At 39.8% G+C, this 20,715-nt stretch overlaps 1 long non-coding RNA gene across 1 annotated transcript; it reads right to left on the reverse strand.

Annotated features, from left to right (window-relative positions):
* Positions 1-1,032: 1,032 nt before the first annotated feature.
* LOC131273553 (uncharacterized) lies at positions 1,033-20,549 on the reverse strand. The gene is made up of 3 exons (XR_009180803.2): positions 20,418-20,549; positions 5,754-5,820; positions 1,033-1,701 (listed from the first exon to the last, which is right to left on the reverse strand). It is a non-coding gene; the product is annotated as an uncharacterized lncRNA (long non-coding RNA).
* Positions 20,550-20,715: the final 166 nt, after the last annotated feature.

Raw genomic sequence — 20,715 nt, forward strand, 5'->3', positions numbered from 1 at the left:
CCAAACTTTACTGGAAGATACTGGAACAAGTCACTTGTACAGAGCAGGGGTGGTAAAGTGCAAGAAGGAGGCTTAGATGATGTAGCTCTTGTTATTTGTTTAAGAGAGACACCACAAGAATGTGTTATAGATGTAGCTGTGATCAGGGCTCAATGACTTCCACAGATGGCTGTCTACTCAGTGAGCAGCATAACGTCCCATACACTGGAAGCCTGGGAATACATTTGTGAAATCTCAGTGTAAGCCCATTTGTAGGAGTCCAACATTTTTATGGTTTCAGTTCACATGTTGGCAAGATGCTGGGTAATAAGATCATGGCATAATGTGGCTGACAGGTTTTTATGTGTATAGGCATTTTAAAAATCAGCAAACCAAATTAAAGGAATTTTTTTCTCCAGGTTATTTCTAAAATAGTGCTTTTAAATGTAGGATGGCCAAGTATTAGTGAGTATTTGACAAATTTGAGGGAAAAAATGTCAGAAGTTGAAGACAGGCATACAAAGTATGATCTATGAATAACTGGAGTGCCTGAATGAGAAAACCAAAGCAAAGACATGAAAAAAATGTTAAAAATTATAATTCCTTCTTTTTGTGGAAAGAAATTCTTTGAATCTGCATTATAAAACCTTACAGTGAGTATTGACACAGAATGACTAATAGCAAGACATATTCTAGCTAAAATTACTAGGGTGTAAAGGAAGAATGAAGTCTTTTCAGCATTAGAGTAGAGCAAGTGGCATTATGAAAAGAACATTAGCATCTCATCATCAGTTTTGATAATACTTTGTGCCAGAAGAAAATGGGGTAATATATTTGTGGAAAGAAATGTGAATCATGGTGTTATAAACAGCAAAACTGACATGAAAGTGAAAATAGCACTGAAATCCAACTTCACTGGCTTGAAGTTGGGTAATATTGTTCCTATGATCCCTTTCAAGTGAGTGAACAGATTTCAGGAAATTAAATGTCTAGAAGACATTGGTAGGAGGACAGATGTTAAGTCTTAAATTTATAGTTATTTGTCCATTCATTCACTCTAAGTTTGTTTAGGGTGCTTATCTATCTGTTTATTTTATTGATAAGGATGAAGGAAAACAAGTAGTTGGAGAGATATTGTTTAATGTATTAACATCTAAAATTAAATGTCAAACCTATTTCTAAAATTCAGTGTAAGTCTTTTAAAATGAAAAATAAATTTTCCCTCAATTGGCTGATTAGGGAATTGGGTAAAAGGGGCTAGCACTGAGGCATCTCCATTTCTTTGGTATTATATCCCCTTTCAGTCTCCAAACATCATATAATCTCCAGATCCTCTGAGACTCAGGCTGAGGCCTCCTGGCTTAAGGTCTTTGTGCTGTCAGTAATAGAGATCACTGGGGAGGCATAGAGATGGAGGGAGGAATTTTTCTGGAGTGGGTAACAGGAGCCAGAAGACACCTCGGATCATTAATTGTCTGCATTTACTTTGACCAGCCAGTTCATATTTCCACCTCCATGTTCACATAGAATACTGGAAACCTCAGTTTCTCCTCAGTTTCTCCTCAGTTTTGCTGATTTTCCTAAAGTGCCAAAAGGTTAGGAAAGCAATGGAACACACTTGAACTTGTTTCCCTTCCTCTCTTTATCCTATCAACTCCACACTCACATTTCCTCTTCCTCCTCCTGTCTTTTCATTCATTTCTTCAGTGTCTTCAGTGTATTCTAGGAAAAGAGAATTTATGAAAAGACACTCCTCTTCCTTGAACAGTGTAGACAGCTGCAAGGAGAGGAACCCACTTGATGACCATGTGCACATGTGCAGGAACACACCTGCAAGGGTAGAGGCCACCCCAGAACTAACTTCACAGGTGCTCCTTCCACTGGGTGTGGCCCAAAGCTTCTGACAACCAGCCCAATTCCCTGCCTGGACCATTCAGGCTTATGCAAGCTGAGTCAGTGATGTACGTATGTTAAAACCAGGGCAATGCTAAGAAAATAGTTAAAGAGGATGGAAGAAATTTATAGACATTGTTGTTCCCATGACCTCAACTTCCTGGATGAGACCACTTCCTTCAGGATAAGAATCATAAAATAAGGAACAGATAGAATGGAGAAAAGCTATAAAAAGGAGCTTATGAATAAGAAAGGGAGAGATTACAAAAAAGACAGAAAGAGGAAGGAAATTACATGCAAATTGTTGTTCTCTGTATCTGATGCTTCAGAAGCTGTGAAGTAAGCCTCCTGGTAACCAGGGAAGTAATGGTGATCTATCAACCTTGTGAAAGGAAATGGGAAAGTTAGGGTTGAGGGCAGAACTCAAGTTCCTGTTGGTTATGACAGGGTGTGGTCTGATCCCAGGACACAATTCTGTCCTCACCACCACACTCCTCTCCTAGGGCCTCAGTCACTTCACCTCGGCTGTGAAGGAGTGGGTCTAAGATTCCAGAGTCCCTTTCCCAGCTCTCAAATACTATAACTATGGCCAGTAAGGAATGCCTGTATCCTCTTATTCCTCTAAGAAGGCAGATACTCTCCATGTCTTTCTATACATGATGTTGTCTTCTTTTTACCACCTTCACTACCTCCCTGCCTCTTTTCTCTCTCTGTATTACTGCCCATTTGTTTTCTCCTTGTCAGCTTCCACCAATCATATTGTTCTATGATACAGGAACACTGGAGAACAATCATTGTTCCCATATTATTCCCATATTATGCTGCCATCCTTTCCAAAATATCAGTTAGTCAATTAACCAAACCACTTTAACCAGGGAGCAACTATCAGAAGCATGGAGTTGAATCAGGTCTTGTGTTCTAGCCAGTCAACTCTGCCCTGTTCCCCACTCAACAGTCATGCCCCTCCATGTACCTTTCCTCAGTCTTAACCAGGCACCCATCAGTGCTAGTACTTCAGTGGTTTGACAAATTCCCAAAAGATTCCACTTATTTAAGTGGCCTGTAGATCCCCTATTATGTCACTTTCACACTTTCAGACTAAGTGAATACAGACAAGTTACTTTGCCTCTAATCTTACATTCAACCCCTCCAATCAGTTCAGAAACCTATAGGGATGCTGTAAGGACAAAGTGTCTTCCATGAACCTAAGGTCATACCAGTCTCAGGACAGTCACTTGACTTATAGGATTAGTGGTCACTATCACCCACAGGACATGATTCAACTCCATGCCTCTGAGAGTTGCTCCCTGGTTTAAAATGGATTAGTTAATTGATCAATTGATTTATTGAAGAGGGTGGCAGTGTAATATGGGAATAATATGAGAGGAGCAGGGAACCCTTGGCCCTGCTTCCCAGAGACTCTCCAAGACAGCAAGAGCCAATATGTGAAGCAAGCCTGGCAGGCCATTCACACAAGGCCTCCAGAAACCCAGCCATGCTTTGGAATGTGTTGGAGAAAGAGTTGTACATGAACCTCTCAAATGGAAGCAATTTCGGGTTTTAATCTAATCCCAGGATTTTGGATTCATGTGAGAACTAGAGAATAGAAGGTTGTTCAAGGATATGTTTCCTTTGATACATTTCCAGCACCCGGGTGCATGTGTAGTAAGCCCAGACACATGTTCTTTATGTCAGAAAGGATAAAACATTAATGAAGTGCTACCAGACCTGTAAGTACAGAGGGAGAAGCCCTAATTCTCAACCGCCACCTGGCACCCAGTAGAAGAACTTTGTCCCAAGTCTAGTTGATAGTCTGGGAGAGCTTGTGTCCTACCAGATCCCCTCCATTGTAGGTCAACACCAAAACCTCATCTACACTCTCTTGTGCTTTATTCCCAAGAGCTGCTAACCAAGGAAAAACAAAGGCTTTGACGATTGGTCTTATGGGAAAGTGAATCTTAAATAGCATAGCAAGGAAAGATGATTGCAAACACAGTATACTCAAAGAACATGATCATAATACTTCTTACTGTTGTTATTAAATATGGAAAGAATAAGGCAGACCGCCATGTATATTTCCATTACTTTCTGATTTCACAGTCCCTTCTTCAGTTACTAAAGGAGCAGTGTTACCAGACTGTTCCTGATAATCTACTCTCATTGGATCCTATCTTGAGTGATATTACCTACCTGGAGTGTCATTTTCATCACTGCTGGTGGAGTCATACCTCTGATCCACAAGCCAATCTTTAGGAACACAAACATCTCTAAGAAAATTTTTGGAGAATGTGGCACACCCATCCCTTCTCCACTTGATGGCTTGCTGGCTACCCAAGATCACCACAGGTTCTTAGACCATCCCTGGACTCTGTGGAGTCAGAGGCCTTCAATAAGACATTATAAATGGTTTGCAAATGAGTGAGGTGGAGAAAAAAATCCCCTTTTAACTATTTACTTTCCCCATTTTGATGGATCATTAAAGCTCTTACCTCCAAACTTATCACCCTGAAATTCTGACTGTTCTGGAAATACTCTATTAGATGAGTTCAATGAAAAGACCAATGGCAGACTCAGAGCAGCTGCCCAGGAAAGTGTATTGTGAGGATGGAAATGTTCTTTCTGCATTGTCCACGCCATCGCTACTAGCACAAATGGCTGTTGGGCTTTTGAAAAATGGATAATACTACATTGTGCTGCAGATGCCCTGAAGGTATGGTGCTCAGTAATAAGAATTGAAATCATGAATGTTCCAAACTCATAGACAATTCGAGATCCCGCCAGGCCAAAGAGATGTGAACAAAGTGTATAGAATTTGGAGTCAAAGCACTTAATATCTCCAGGATATGGTTTCCTATTCTCTAGATGTGAAACTGGAAAATTCATTCACCTCTCAATCCTTCCATATCTCATATGTTTTGAAAAAGTCAGATATGGCTGCTTTTCTTTTATCATGACCAATCAAAATGCCATGATCAGACTATAAAGTCTTACTAAGAGGTGAGATTTATTACTAAATGAAGACTTATTAAATTTTAGTAAGAGGTGTTCTCTAATACAATTTTATCATTTAGAGTCCTGTGAACATTTTCCTGAAGGGTAATGGGGTATTTTCCTGGTTTACTCAGGTATACTTGACATACAATAAACTGAACATATTTAAAGGATATAATTTGATAAAATTTTGACATATACCCATGAAGAAATGAAGCTGGCATTTTTTTACACAGAAAGCTGACATTAGCAACTTTTTAGTGTTAGAGAAATCTAGGAAAACACAGAAATGGACACACATTCTCACACATGCACATTGAGAATCATACACATTAGGAAGCTTCTTTCTGTGGAGAGGTTCTCTCTACACAAAGCCAAAAAGAAATATTCATTGCTCAGCTCTAGATTTTTCCTCAGCAAGTGTGTGATGAGAGAATACATACTGTTGTTGCTTGCTTTTGGAGCCACCTGCAGTTGCAGAAAAGAAAACACTATAATGATCAGAACTTGTTGTGTTGTGTTTGTAGAAGGCTTTAGAAAACCAGATGGGAAAGAGGGCCAAGTCAAGGAAACCAAAAAGCAAGTGAGGGGACACCTGAGGAGAAGGCATGAGCCTTTCCTGTATGATGTATCTCTCCATTTTGGTTGGCATTTAAAAAATTCTTAATCCAAGAAGAAAATATGGCTGCTAAGGAAAAACTTCCTTTTATAATCTAATGCTTCCATTTGTGATTGTCCTTTTGAAACAGAGATTGGCAGGTCAAAACAGATGCCAAGTGAACACAGTCCCCACCAAGGAAATTGTACATATCATCTATAAGGTAATGGTCAGATTTAATTGAATGGAAAAAGAAAAATGCAGAAAGCAATGGTTCTAAAGGGAAACTTACCTTGGAATTAGATGGGGCTTCCTCTACTGCCCTGGCACTCAGATCTTTCAACAGGCCCTCTGGGGAGCTAGGAGGATGAATAGTAATAGTCAGTACATTGGAGGTGTTGCCCTTGGAGTACTCTGAAGTTTTGCTTGACATGGACAAAGGATTAGAGTAATATGGAGGCAGGTATTTAACAAGGATAGTGTGAGCTGCTGATGAGTGAAAAAAGGATAGCAAAATGGAGGTGCAGGAATAAAATGGGATGCAGTCCTTGACTTTGTAGCTAATGACATCCCAAAGCAATGTGAAATAATCCAAAAAAGTTAAAAAATACATGCCATTGTTCAATGATGGATTACATTCCTCCTGCCATTTTGAAGTCCAACTAAAATCCTCACAGGGACCACTGGATGGAATGGGGGAGAGTATGGGCCATGATGTGGACCATTGACCATGAGGTGCAGAGGTGCCCAGAGACGTACTTACCAAATGCAATGGATGTGTCATGATGATGGGAATGAGTGTTGCTGGGGGGGGGGAGAGTGGTGGGGTGGGGGGGTGGGGTTGAAGGTGTCCTCATATATTTTTTTAATGTAATATTTTTACAAAATCAATTAAAAAATAAAAAATACATGCTACTATCACCTTGTCCTGTTACAAAATCATCAGTATCTATGGTTCCACATATGTCATCTCTTTTTTTTTTTTTTAAGGAGGTACCAGGGATTTAACTCTGGACCTCATTCGTGGGAGGCAGGGACTCAACAAATGAGCTATACCTGCTTCCCATTTTTTTGTCTTTTGTATAGAATTTTTTTTCTCTATTTTTAAAAAATGTTACATTCCAAAAATATGAGGTCCCCATTTACCCCCACTCCCCTCACCCCACTCCTCCCACATCAACAACCTCTTTCATCATCATGGGACATTCATTGCATTTGGTGAATACATTTTGGAGCACTGCTGCACCACATGGATAATAGTTTACATTGTAGTTTATATTCTCCCCCATTCCACTCAGTGGGCCATGGCAGGACATACAATGTCCAGCACCTGTTTCTGCAGGATTTTGCTGTTATTTGTACATGAGCATTTTATTAGCTTTCTAAAGATTAATAATAGTGTAATTGTTTTAAAGACATTTTATTTATAACTTTTTATTGTGGGACTGGTTTCAAGTCTAGGCAAAACATTCTGTTTTATTTTTTTTTAATCCTTTATCATAAAGATACTCAGTTATAGAAGATTTGAAGATATTTAACTACTGCCATTTAAAAATTGACCACTATAAACCATGTAGTATTTTTCCTTCCAGTCTTCCTTTTCTATACTGTGAATGCTTATTCATTGAATGTGTTGGATGTCCATCTTTACACTATCCAGGCACCAATTTGATAGTTCATTACTAAGGGGAAACATGAGTTGAGCGCTAAGGCTCTGAAGCAGTTATAAAAGTTGCAGCAAGGATGATATACACCAGATCAATAGCCAAATGATAACTTGAGTTCTTATTGGTCACTTTCCCTAAGGCATGCAGCAAACAGTGCCAAGCATTTCTAGGACTCAAGATGCCGATGTTATGAAATACGTGAATATCTCCCAATTCCTATCTGTTTGGGCTGTAGTGTGGAGGACTGACTTAGTTAAACCAGATTGTGCTTGCAGTTGTTCAGAATCTGAGCTGAACAGGCATGTGGCCTTTCTATGTGCATTTCACACTATGTCAATTCATAGTCTGCAGTAACGGCAATAATTACAGATCTGGGTCATGTCATCACTGAGTTGACTTATAATAATGGACAGGATGTGGGGTCTGTGCAGGTCTGATATGTCCAGGAATACACACAAATGATCAGTTTCCCTTGCTGGCATGGTGTAGAATCATCCCATGGCCAAGTGATGGGGCTAGGTTATGGCTATTGCATCAGGGTCAGGGACACTCATGTTTGAAATTGTAGGCTAATTGTCTCTGCACCTCAGTTCTTCATCAGAAGAGTGGGAATAAACAGTCATAGTATGGTGGTGTTGAAGGTTGAATGAGTAAATATATGTAAAGGGTGTAGTAGTAGTTTTTTAGAGAAGTTGACACTGGCAATTGTGCTATATAGGTGGGAAATAGCTTCTCCACCCCCACCTTCACAATCTCATCTCAAAGACTCTTAACATAGATATCTCCAGCCCCGGGACACAAACCCTCACCACCTAAAGGGAACACAGCTGCCTACAAGGGCTGTAGAACATGGCCATCACTTAACTAGAAAATAATCACATCCCCATTTCTCATTCTCACCTGGAAGCTGGAATCAGGGTGGTTCTTCATAGTAAAGCAAGCACAAAGTTCCTGGGGATTGAACCCAGGACCTCATACATGGAAAGCAGGTGCTCAACCACTGAGCTACATCTGCTCCATCCTGGTTTTTTAATTATCTAGATTTTTTTCTGAAGTTCAAAAATGCATACCATTTTCTCTTGTACCTGAGGCCAGCTGTAATTATATTAAAGGAAACACTCAGGATCAGATCATGCTGTGTAGTGTTGACACAGGTCTTTTGCACTTTTGGTACAGATGGGAAACAGTGGTTGAGTCAAAGATCCCATAAATAATTGTAGCAGACACACATGGAAAGACACAAGCTTTTCCTAGATAATGCATCTCTGATGTCTATTTTGGTTGGCACAAAAAATTCTTACTCTTAGAAGGAAAAACTGCTGCCAATTAAAAAGCCCTTATACTTGATTCCCTGCTGTTGCTATTTGTAAATAACAACTTGAAGCAGTAATAGAATACTCCTTAAATAAGGAAATTATATATGTCATCTATAATGTACATGGTCAGAATTTTCATATCTGAACTCAATTGAAAATGAAAGGAATAAGCAAAGTGACCATTTTCTCAGACAAAGAAAGGCAACCTTACCTTGGAATTAGATGGGGTCTCCTCATCTGCCCTGTCACTAGGTGATTCCTCCATCAGGCCAAGGCCTCTCTTTAAAAGGTGGTACACATTCTAATCGTGTTTAAGTGCCCATCCTGTGCTGACCAAAAATAATTTGCTTGCTCACAAAAGCCAAATTCATTGTTAGGGAGGCATCCCCCACTTAAAAGAGCTCATTACAAAAGTTGAATTTTAAAAGTCTCATTCAAGTACTTGCCAAACAAATTTTCCCTATATACCAACAAAGAAGGCCAACAGAAAGGACTTATGTCACCAGGCCAAACCAGAAGAAAAAAGGTTCAAGTATACAAACAGGACTGCTATTAGCAGCTTAAACCATAAGAACCAAAGTTCAAAATGCCAAAGTTCAAAAGTCACCCCTAAAAGGTCTAGAACCTCAACCAAAAAGAGGGATGTTCAGAACCAAGAGGACTCACAGACAGGAACTCAGGGCTTTTGGGGAAATGGCAGCGCTGAAGCATGCCTTTACCATGCTTAAACCCAACAGTAACTCCAGGGTCAGGTTGGTAGGTACTTAGAATCCTGTTTCTAACACTATGTAATGTCAATTAAGAAATAAACTAAGCTGCAAGGCAACAAAAGCATTTATTTAGGGTTTTAGAGTTGCAATTAGGGGAGCACAGATTCAGGTAGCAATCCAAATCATGTCCCAATTTGTATTTCCAGGCAAGGGGCTTTAAAGAAGATTTGACAAGTTGTTTGTAGTTATACTGTATTTGGGGTATTCAGTATTCTATATTGTCCTTCAGGTTAGATAGTTAACTGAGTTCTTTATCTTGTGTGTGTGTGTTTTAATGGTCAAAGATCAGAGAAGAAATACTTTCAAATATTAGCATTGGAGTATGAATGTGGCTCATGCAGTGGAGCACCTGCTTCCCACATGGGAGGTCCTAGGTTTGGTTCCCGGTGCCTCCTAAAAAAAAAACGAAACCAACCAACCAACAATCAAACAAAAGAAACCAACTCAGGGGAACCGATATGGTTCAGTGTTTAAGCACTGGCTTCCCACATATGAGGTCTCAGGTTTAATCCCCAATCCTGGTACGTTAAAAAAAATAATTAGCATTGGTATTTTTTTCAGTGGTGAGCTTGTGATTTTGATTCCCTTTGCTTGCCATCTGAAGTTTCTTAAATAGTATGTATAGGAGGGCAGGGCAATATGGTGGTTGAGTGAGTGCACCTGATAGTCTCTCCTGCAAAGAAGCGGTTGGGCAACATTAGAAATTCTTCAGGACCAGGCTGTTTCAGCATTTTGCAGGGCAGGAGGTGTCTGGACATCGATTTCGTGGGAAGGTAACAGAGAAAATTCGTGTAAAAGATAAAATTGAGGTTCTCTTACCCAGAGTTAGGGGCTGTGTGCAGGACGCTCCCCCCTGGGGTGGACAGAACCATGGCACCGGCACTGCGGTGGCGATTCCTGGAGGCTCTGTGGTACTGGGGAATTCATAAGCCCTGAGTGGGCTATTAAGGGGCTAACAGGGCAGGAGGCCTTTGCAAATCGATTTGGAGAGACAGACAGGAGTTTTTTGTGAGGCAGGGAATTTTTTATTTCTGACACGCATAATAGCACTTCCAGCTAGAGCCCCACCCCCAAGGCCAGCTGCTGATCTGCAGTGGCCTTAAATCACTGACAGTAAATAGACATCACCAGGAGACTATTTCGGGGGATTATAGGGTGGGGGGTGTCTGGAAGCCGATTAAGGGAATCTTTTGTGAGGCGTGGGATTTTTGGTTTTGGACACTGATACAGCGCTTCTGGCTAGAGCTCCGCCCCCTAGGCCTGGCTGCGGATCTGCAGCATCCTTAAATTGGCTGCAATATAGAGGTGCCCCCAACTGGCTGTTTCGGGGGCTTGCAGGGTAGGAGGTGTCCTGAAGTCGAATTGGTGATACAGCCACAGAAGAGACCCCAGAGAGAGGGGAATTGCGGGTTTCAGACACATAGGTCAGAGTTTGTGGATGTGACCTCTCCCATAGGGCTGGCACCCAGCTGTGGGAATCCCTGAAGGCTGTGTTGCACTGCGGTGCTCCCAGGCTCCCTGTTAACTGGATTTGAGGTTGCCAGGTCTGTGTCCCCTAAACCCTGGTGGTCCACACCCCAGAGACTCACACCTGAGGCTGCAATATCACAGACTTTCCATCCCTGAATCCACCAAGCCCTGAGGCCCTTCTGAGGTCCTTGTCCTAGCCCTCAACATTTGTGTTTTTTTAAATTATAATTTTTTATTTTTTATTTTTCATTGTCCTGGTTGCTAATATTGCATTATTTCCTAGTCTTTTCTCCCATTGCATCCCCCAAGGTCTTTTTTCTTTTTTCATTTATTTAGGGGTTTTTTGTTGTTCCTTTTGCTGGTGTTCTATATCTTCTTTTCCTTACTTGTTCCCTTCCCTTTTCTTTACCCACCCCCCTTTTTCTTTCTTTCTTCTCTCTCTCTTTTTTTCTCTCTTTTCTCTCATCCCTCATTTTCTTCATATTTTATTTTATCTTAATTATACAGTAGGTGCAGCAGGGAACACCTCACATTTGCTGGGTTTTCTCATCCTCCGTTGCCTCATTTCTTTGTGAATTGATTTTGGCTACCTACACTATCCCCTTTCCCCCACATCTTGATATCCTCCATCATCTACTGTCTCTCCTATATTCCACCTCCCTTTTTGATCCCCAAATTGTCTAACTCTTAATTTTTAACACCTTTGTTTTGTTTTCTGTCTTTTATCCACTCTTGAAACTATTGCCTTTCTTTTCTCTTTCCCTCTCTCACAAAAATAATAGCTTCTTAATTCATACCATATTCCTCCCATATTCAGTTGACTACCTCATTATAGGTACTCTACCTAATGCTATAACTCTACACAACTTACATGAAACTAATATCCATCCTCCCAGATCTCATATTGTTGCTCTGTTGACATTTATTACCAATACTACTTTACACATTTTCCTTTCTTACACAATTGTCTTTCCCTGGCCCTAAACTTTCCCTCAAAGTGAACTCAGCCAGCAATAAGAAATTAAAATAGGAAGAACAAAGTGACAAAGAGAAGATATAACACTTAAGCAAAAACAACATCTAATTAATCCCCAAGAGTAAGACAAAGAATCTAAGGAATTGATTAAACCTGTCAAGATAACATGATGACCAGACAGCACAAATATCTACAAAACAAACCAGTAATCAGGAAAACATGGCTGAATCCAATGAACAAACTAAAAAGCAGGACGAGGAGGAGAACTTTGCACAAGTAATTAAAGATTTCAGAACATATATCACAGACAAATTTAATGAAGTAAAGGAAGAGGTTAACAATATGAAGACAAAACTTGGAGGGGAAACTGCAGACATATGCAAAAAGATAACAGATATGATGGGAATGAACACCACAGTTCAAGAAATAAAAAATACACTCGCAGCAAATAGCAGCAGATTAGAAGAGGCAGAGGAGAGAATTAGCGATGTAGAAGACAGTACATCAGAAATCAAACAGATAGTAGAATTGATCGATAGAAAGATAGAAAAAATCCAGCTAAGACTTAGGGACCTGAATGACAATGCAAAACGCACAAACATACATATTATAGGCATCCCAGAAGGAGAAGAGAAGGGAAAGGGATCAGAAGGAGTGTTGCAGGAAATAATGGCTGAAAACTTCCAAAATCTACTGAAAGAGACAGATGTACATATCCAAGAAGCACAACACACCCCAAACATAAACCTTAACAGGCCCACCCCAAGACATATACTTGTCAAATTATCCAATGCTCAAGACAAAGAGAAAATTCTAAAAGCAGCAAAAGAAAAGAAAACCATCACGTACAAGGGAAGCTCCATAAGATTAAGTGCTGATTTCTCATCAGAAACCATGGAGGCGAGAAGGCAGTGGTATGATATAGTCAAGGTACTAAAAGAAAAAAATTTCCAACCAAGAATACTCTACCCAGCTAAACTAGCATTCAAAAATGATGGAGAGTTCAAAATATTCACAGATAAACAGAAATTGAAAGAGTATGCCAACAAGAAACCTCTCCTTCAAGAAATTGTAAAGGGAGTTCTGCAGGAAGAAAGGAAAAAACAGGACAGGCAAGTTGGAGGAGAGTGTAAGAGCAACAAAAAAGACAAAAAGAGAAGAAAAACAAACAAACAAAATTTGACAAACACAAATCCAATCAAAATATGGCTAACATAAGTAATTCCTTGAAAGTAATAACACTGAATGTCAATGGATTAAACTCACCTATCAAAATATTCAGCCTGGGACATTGAATAAGGAAATATGACCCATCTATATGCTGTCTACAAGAGACACATCTTAGACCCAGAGACTCATGGAGGCTGAAAGTGAATGGTTGGAAAACAATCTTACAAGCAAACAATAAGCAAAAAAAGGCAGGAGTAGCTATATTAATAACAGGCAAAATAGACTTTAAATGCAAAACAATTGTGAGAGACAAAGAAGGATACTATATATTAGTGAAAGGGACAATCTCCCAAGAAGAACGAACAATCATAAATATTTATGCTCCTAAAAAGGGCGCCTCTAAATACATGAGGCAAACGCTGGAAAAACTAAGTGAACAAATAGATGCATCTAAATTGTAGTGGGGGATTTTAATACACCACTATCAACTCTGGACAGAACATCTCAAAAGAGAATCACTAAAGAAACAAAATATTTTTACACTTTATTAGAGGAGATGGATCTAATAGACATATACAGATCATTACACCCAAACACAGCAGATATACATTTTTCTCAAGTGCACATGGATCATTCTCCAAGATAGCCCATATGCTAGGCCACAAAGAAAGGCTTAATGAATCTAGAAGGATCGAAATCATACAAAATAATATCTCTGACCACAGTGGAGTGAAGCTGGAAATCTGCAAGGGCCAGACGCCCAGATTTCACACCAAGATTTGGAAATTAAACAGCACACTCTTAGAAAAATAGTGGGTCAAAGAGGACATCTCAAAAGAAATCAATGACTACCTTGAAACAAATGATAATGATAACACAACATACCAAATTTTATGGGATGCAGCAAAAGCATTACTGAAAGGGAAATTTATACCCGTAAATTCATACATCAAAAAAGAAGAAAGAGCAAAAATTGAAGAACTAACTGCATATTTGGAGGAATTAGATAACAACCACAAAGTAATCCAACAGGAAGAAGGAAGGAAATAACAAAGATAAGAGCAGAACTAAGTGAAATAGAAAATAAGAAAGCACTTGAAAAGATAAACAAGACCAAGAGCTGATTTTTTGAGAAGATCAACAAAATTGACAAACCTTTAGCAATACTAACAAAGAAAAAAAGAGAGAAGATGCAAATACACAAAATAAGAAATGAGAAAGGAGACATCACCACTGACCCCACAGAAATAAAGACTATCATAAGAGGATACTTGGAAAAACTATATTCCAACAAAAACAACAATTCAGAGGAAATGAACAAATTCCTAGAAACACATAAGCAGCCTATATTGACAAAAGAAGAAATTGATGATCTTAACAAACCAATCACAAGTAAAGAGATAGAATCAGTCATTAAAAATCTCCCAACTAAGAAGAGCCCAGGGCCAAACAGGTTCACAGGTGAATTCTACAAAACACTCCAGAAAGAACTAACACCAATCCTGCAGAAACTCTTCCAAAAAATTGAAAGAGAAGGAACGTTGCCTAACTCATTCCATGATGCCAACATTACCCTAGTACCAAAGTCAAACAAAGACACCACAAGAAAGGAAAATTACAGACCAATTTCTCTAATGAACCTAGACACAAAAATACTTAACAAAATACTTGCTAATCGAATTCAACAACACTTTAAACAAATTATACACCATGACCAAGTGGGATTCATTCAAGGTATGCAAGGATGGTTCAACATAAGAAAATTAATCAATGTAATACACCATATAAACAGATTGAAGGAAAAAAATCACATGATTATATCTATAGATGCAGAAAAAGCATTTGACAAAATACAGCACCTTTTCTTGATAAAAACACTCCAAAAGATCAGAATACAAGGAAATTTTTTGACCATGATAAAGAGTATATATGAAAAACCCACAGCCAACCTCGTTTACAATGGAGAAATCCTAAAATCCTTCCCTCTAAAGTCAGGAACAAGACAAGGATGCCCACTCTCTTCCCTTCTATTTGACATTGTCTTAGAAGTACTTGCTTGAGCACTGAGGCAAGATCCAGATATAAAAGGCATTCAAATTGGAAAGGAAGAAGTCAAAATTTCATTATTTGCAGATGACATGATCCTATACATAGAAAACCCTGAGAGGTCTACAACAAAGCTTCTAGAACTCATAAATGAGTTTAGTAAAGTTGCAGGTTATAAGATCAATGCGCAAAAATCAGTAGCATTTCTGTACACCAATAATGAGCAAGATCAGGAGGAAATCAAGAAACAAGTACCATTCACAATAGTAAATTAAAAAATCAAATATTTAGGAATAAATTTAAATGAAGATGTAAAAAACTTATACACCGAGAACTATACAAGACTGCTCAAGGAAATCAAAGACCTAAATAAATAGAAGAATATTCCCTGTTCATGGATAGGAAGACTAAATATTAAGATGTCTATCCTACCAAAACTGATCTACACATTCAATGCAATCCCAATAAAAATCAACACAGCCTTCTTTAAGGAACTAGAAAAACTAACTATGAAATTTATTAGGAAAGGAAAGAGGCCCCGAATAGCCAAAGACATATTGAAAAAGAAAAACGAAATTGGAGGAATCACACTACCTGAGTTCAAAACATACTACAAAGCTACAGTAGTGAAAACAGCATGGTATTGGCATAAGGAGAGACACACAGACCAATGGAAGTGTAAGTAAGTAAAAAGGGAGCCTATACAATGGGAGAAAATATTTGGCAACCATATATCTGATAAGAGACTTATAACTTGCATATATAAAGAACTCCTATATCTCGAAAATAAAAAGATAAACAGCCCATTTAAAAAAATGGGAAAAAGATTTAAACAGACACTTCTCCAAAGAAGAAATACAAATGGCTAAAAAGCACATGAAAAAATGCTCCAAATCTCTAGCTATCAGGGAAATGCAAATCAAAACTACAATGAGATACCATCTTACTCCCACAAGATTGGCAGCTATGAAAAAAACAGAAGAATACAAATGCTGGAGAGGATGTGAAGAAATGGGAACACTCATCCACTGCTGATGGGAATGCAGAAGGATCCAACCATTCTGGAGGACAGTTTGGCAGTTTCTCAAAAAACTAACCATAGATTTGCCATATTTCCCAGCAATTCCACTGTTGAGTATATACCCAGCAGAACTGAGGGCAGGGACACAAACTGATACATGCACACCAATGTTCATAGCAGCATTGTTCACTATCGCCAAAAGTTGGAATCGACCCAAATACCCATCAACAGATGAGTGGATCAATAAAATGTGGTATATACATACAATGGAATACTACTGAACTTTAAGAACAAATACACTACAAACACACGTGATAACATGGATGAATCTTGAGAACGTTATGTTGAGTGAAGCAACTCTGGCATTGAAGGACAAATACTACATGACCTCAATGATATGAAATAAGCAAGCTGCCATAGAGAGCTAGAGACTGGAAGATAGGCTTACAGGAAATCGGGAGGTAGAGGAAGGATGTAAGCTGACATCTACATGGGTGAAATCTATGATAAGCTGGAGGTAAGTATGTGTACAAGGAAGGGATAAAATGGGGGCATAGGGTTACCTTTGGGTGGGGCTTTGGGGGTTTGAGGGGGGCTAGGGATGGGCAGCTGGGTAATATTGCCCAAGAAATGGGGTGAGGGTGGGGCAACACAGAAACATACGATATTGTCAGGTGTTGGTTGAGAGTATAATGCTGAGAAAACCTTTTCAAAATATAATTAGGAAAGTTACCTGTTTAAGATACTCAAAGGGGATAATCTGACACAGGACAGACTCCTAGGGAATATCTGAATGCTCATTTTTCCAGAGTGGTTATACCATTGGGTAGAGACCTTTATAATGAGAGTGAAGGTAGACCCACATCCTGGGGAGGACTAATGCCATCAAATAGAGGGAACTGTATCTCTCAAGAGAAATGGTCGCTCCCAGGGCATTAGGGCAGCTGTGCAAGTCAAGCTGTCAACACTGTTGCAAGTATCTCTGAACATGGCTCCTCAAGAAATGAAGATTGACTGTCACTGTGGGCCCCAAGGGGAGGGGAAATAGATATTGAATAGATGGAACCAAAGTAAATGTGAGGGCAAAAGAAGTGTTTCACAAGAGTACACAAGGATGGATATAAAACATGTACTTTACACCAAAAACATATAGTGGATGACAGACTAATAATGTAAACGATAATGTAAAACATAGGATAACTAAAAAATTTAGAAAACTGTATAGCCTAAAGTATAAACCACAATGTAAACACAAATGTTACCTTGCTTGAAAGCTATTGTCTCAATATCTGTACATCAGTTTCAGTAAATATGATATGAATAAGTTAAAAGATTATTGCTGTGGAAAGGAAAAGGTTTTATAATGGATATGCAGGAATACTGTATATTGTATATATGAATTACTGTGATCTAAGGCTCTTGTGAAGAGAAGCTCAATAATTAGGAAAAAAGAAAAGAAAAAAAAACATAGGATGTAGAATTTTTCCAAATCAATATGTATTCTATATTTAACCTTTAAACTCATTGCTATATTCCATTTTACTCTTAAGGGAACCTGACATTATAGTGGGCTTCACTTTTCAGGAAGTTTTGGATTACAGAGTGGTTCAACAATGGCAGCGGAGGAATACTGGTATGGGATGTTATTGACAGGGGACATATGGTTGACAGGGAGTTATACAGGGCATATATCCAGGGTGCATGGAAATGTTTGGATATACTCATAGTGGAAGCAATTAAAAACAAGAGCTGGGGGGGTAGTGGGTTCCTGGCCCGGGGGGGGGGGTGCTCTGTCATGGACCCTAGGGGAACAGCGGCAGTCCCCCAGGTGCAACGGGAAGGACCAGGAAGGAATGAGGGTCCAACAGTGAGCCCCTGATACTAATGACTATGCTTGTGAGCCTATACACCTGAAATAAGAACAAGGCCTAGAGCAGCACTGTGCCTAAGAGTTCCCTCCCGACAGCCTCCGTGTTACTCAAATGTGGCCAGTCTCAAAGCAAAACTCAGCATGTAAATGCACTGCCTTCCCCGCAGCGTGGGACATGACACCCAGGGATGAGCCTCCCTGTCACTGAGGGATCACTACCAAGTACCAGCTGATGACATAACTAGAAAATGACCTTGAATTAAAGGTTCAATGCGGACCAGCAGAATATCCCTGTCTACATATAATAACAGGAGTTAAAAATGCTGTTTGACCTAAAGTAAGGGGGAAATGGAAAGGACAAATGAGTTTATATAACTATGAGTCTCTAAAAAAGAGTCTGGAGGTTGTCAGAAGGATTGCCCTTATGCACACCTGAGCAGAGTCTCAGAGATAGATAAAGTAGATACAACCCCAGGTATTGGTTCTTTTGAGGGCTAAAGAGACCCACAGGTTCTATGGTCATGGCAGATGGAGTTCACTGCCATGTCCGTTGGCCCTTCTTTGGAGCTGCTGTTTCTGCATGATGGGGCTGGACTTAGATGTGATCTCTTTTCACAAGCCTTTCATGCTACTTTACTGGAATTGTAGTTGGTGCTGGGGTTTAAGATATATCTAGGGGATTTGAATCTCTGGACTGACAATATGATAGCCAGGCCCTGAACCTCAACAGACTTCAGCTCCTACACTCTGATTTATTGGACTTACCCAAGTCAGCTAATATGGAGTTGAAGAATGTCAACCACTACACCATGGAGCCTAGAGTGCCTACAACTGAAAGCAGGAGGATTGCATCCAGTATCCATGTGGAATCTAAGCCCCCTCTTGACACAGATGTGGAATGGACACAACCAAGCCAAGGTCCACAGGAAGGAGGAATAAGTAAGGATTAGAGTGGACTTAATGATATTCTATTCATGAACTATTGTGGTTAATAATCGAGAAAATGTGGCATTGATGTGGAAAAAGTGGCCATGGTGGCTGCTGGGTGCGGGGAATGGGAGGAAGAGATGAGATGTGGAGGCATTTTTGGGACTTGGAATTGTCCTGAGTGGTGCTGCAGGGACAATTGCCGGACATTGTAGGTCCTCCCATGGCCCACTGGATGGAACGTGGGAGAGTATGGGCTATGGTGTGGACCACAGGCCATGGGGTGCAGTGATGTCCAGAGATGTACTCACCAGATGCAATGGATGTGTCATGATGATGGCAGAGAGTGTTACTGTGTGGGGAGTGGTGGGGTGGGGGTGTTGGGGCTGAATGGGGACCTCATTTTTTTTAATGTAATATTTTTAAAAATTGATTAAATAAAATAAAATTTTTAAAAAATGTATAAGTTGCATTAGAGAAATAACTATTTTGAGTGCTAATGACACCTGTAAAATTCAAAAGGTCAAATGTGCTTCTGAACACTTGTCTTGAAATGCTTTTCTAATGCCTTATCCAGCATGTTTTTGACAGCAACTGTTACATTCAAGGCCAGAAGATGAATGTGGTTGGGAACATGGACATTGGAATTACATGTTCAGGGCTGATTCCTGACTCTGCTTCATGTCACCTGGAAAATTCACTAAATTGTCTGTATCTCATTTCCAGATATGAAATACAGAGCTAGTACCATTGGCCTCATAGGCTGCCCTCAGAATTAGGGTAATAGTCCTGGCTCAAATTAGAGACACAAACTGTATTAATTTATTGATCTATCTAGTGTTCTTTTTCTTATTATTCACCTGTTTACTCAGTTGCTTTTCTTCATATGGTAATTCATAAATGTAATATATAAGTATTGTGAGACAAAAGGCATTCCAAGTGCAATACCCATTCCAAGTGCAATACCCACCGTGGAGTTATGACCTTTTGCTACCCTCCCATTGACAGATATTTATGGACAACAAAGGCAGACTGGATAAACTGGGGGCAAAATAATAGTGAAGTTGGCATACTGTTCTTATGTTGTGCTAAAACTTCTGCCAAAGGTCTAGGCCCAAACTGAGTGTGAAATACTACAATCTGTCTGGAAGACCAGAGCATGGAATATTGGAAACTATTTCACAATAGTTGTGAAGTAAAGGCAGCCAAGGTGTCTTTTGTTGTTGTTGTTGTGTTGTTGTTGTTGTTACTGTTTTTAGGAAAGCTTATTACCAACCCCTTAGGAGGGCATTAGAAATAATGAGGAAACCAAACCTTGAAACACTTGAAAACAGGCCTGCTAGAGAGCCAGATGGCCTCAAGTTGTCAAAGCAAGGAAGTAAAGGATAGGCATTCTAGACGGTGGCCTATCCTGGAGCCTGAGTCTGTATATTAGTGTGACTATTCTGGGGAAAGGGGGGGCCAGAAATCCTCACCTCCATATCCCCAATGTTGCCCTGGATGGTGGGGAGGAAAGGCAGAAGCAAGCACTGAGGGCATAGACCTTACTGAGTCTAATCTTGGCATCACTGCCTCCAAAACTGTGAGACAATAAACTCCTTTAAGCCAACAAGTATGTGTTATATGCCATGTCAACCATGGTGTACTGAAAGAGTTCCTTTGAAAAATCCTCTTGCCCCAAAGTTCCTGAGGAAGAATTGATGCCCTGGAGAAAGTGACTCACCCACGAGAAGAGTATATATCCTGACCCAGCCTCCTGCCTCTACATTTCCATCCTTGATGCAAAATATGAGGTAGTTTCCCCCACATAAAGGCCTTCTGAAGTACCAAGGATGTCCACATTTTTGGCCCTCCTCCCCCAGCATCTTCACAATACCATCTGCCTCATGTGAGTCTTCCTGGGGGTTGGACTACCACCCCCAAGTGACCAGTGGTCTGCTTGGCTACTCTACTGGCTCAGAACCTAAGACATTCCAGACCAACTGCCAGATAACAGCTATGCAAAGAATTAGCTTCACCTT

The sequence above is a fragment of the Dasypus novemcinctus genome, chromosome 15 (assembly GCF_030445035.2).
Source record: "Dasypus novemcinctus isolate mDasNov1 chromosome 15, mDasNov1.1.hap2, whole genome shotgun sequence".
NCBI lineage: Eukaryota > Metazoa > Chordata > Mammalia > Cingulata > Dasypodidae > Dasypus > Dasypus novemcinctus.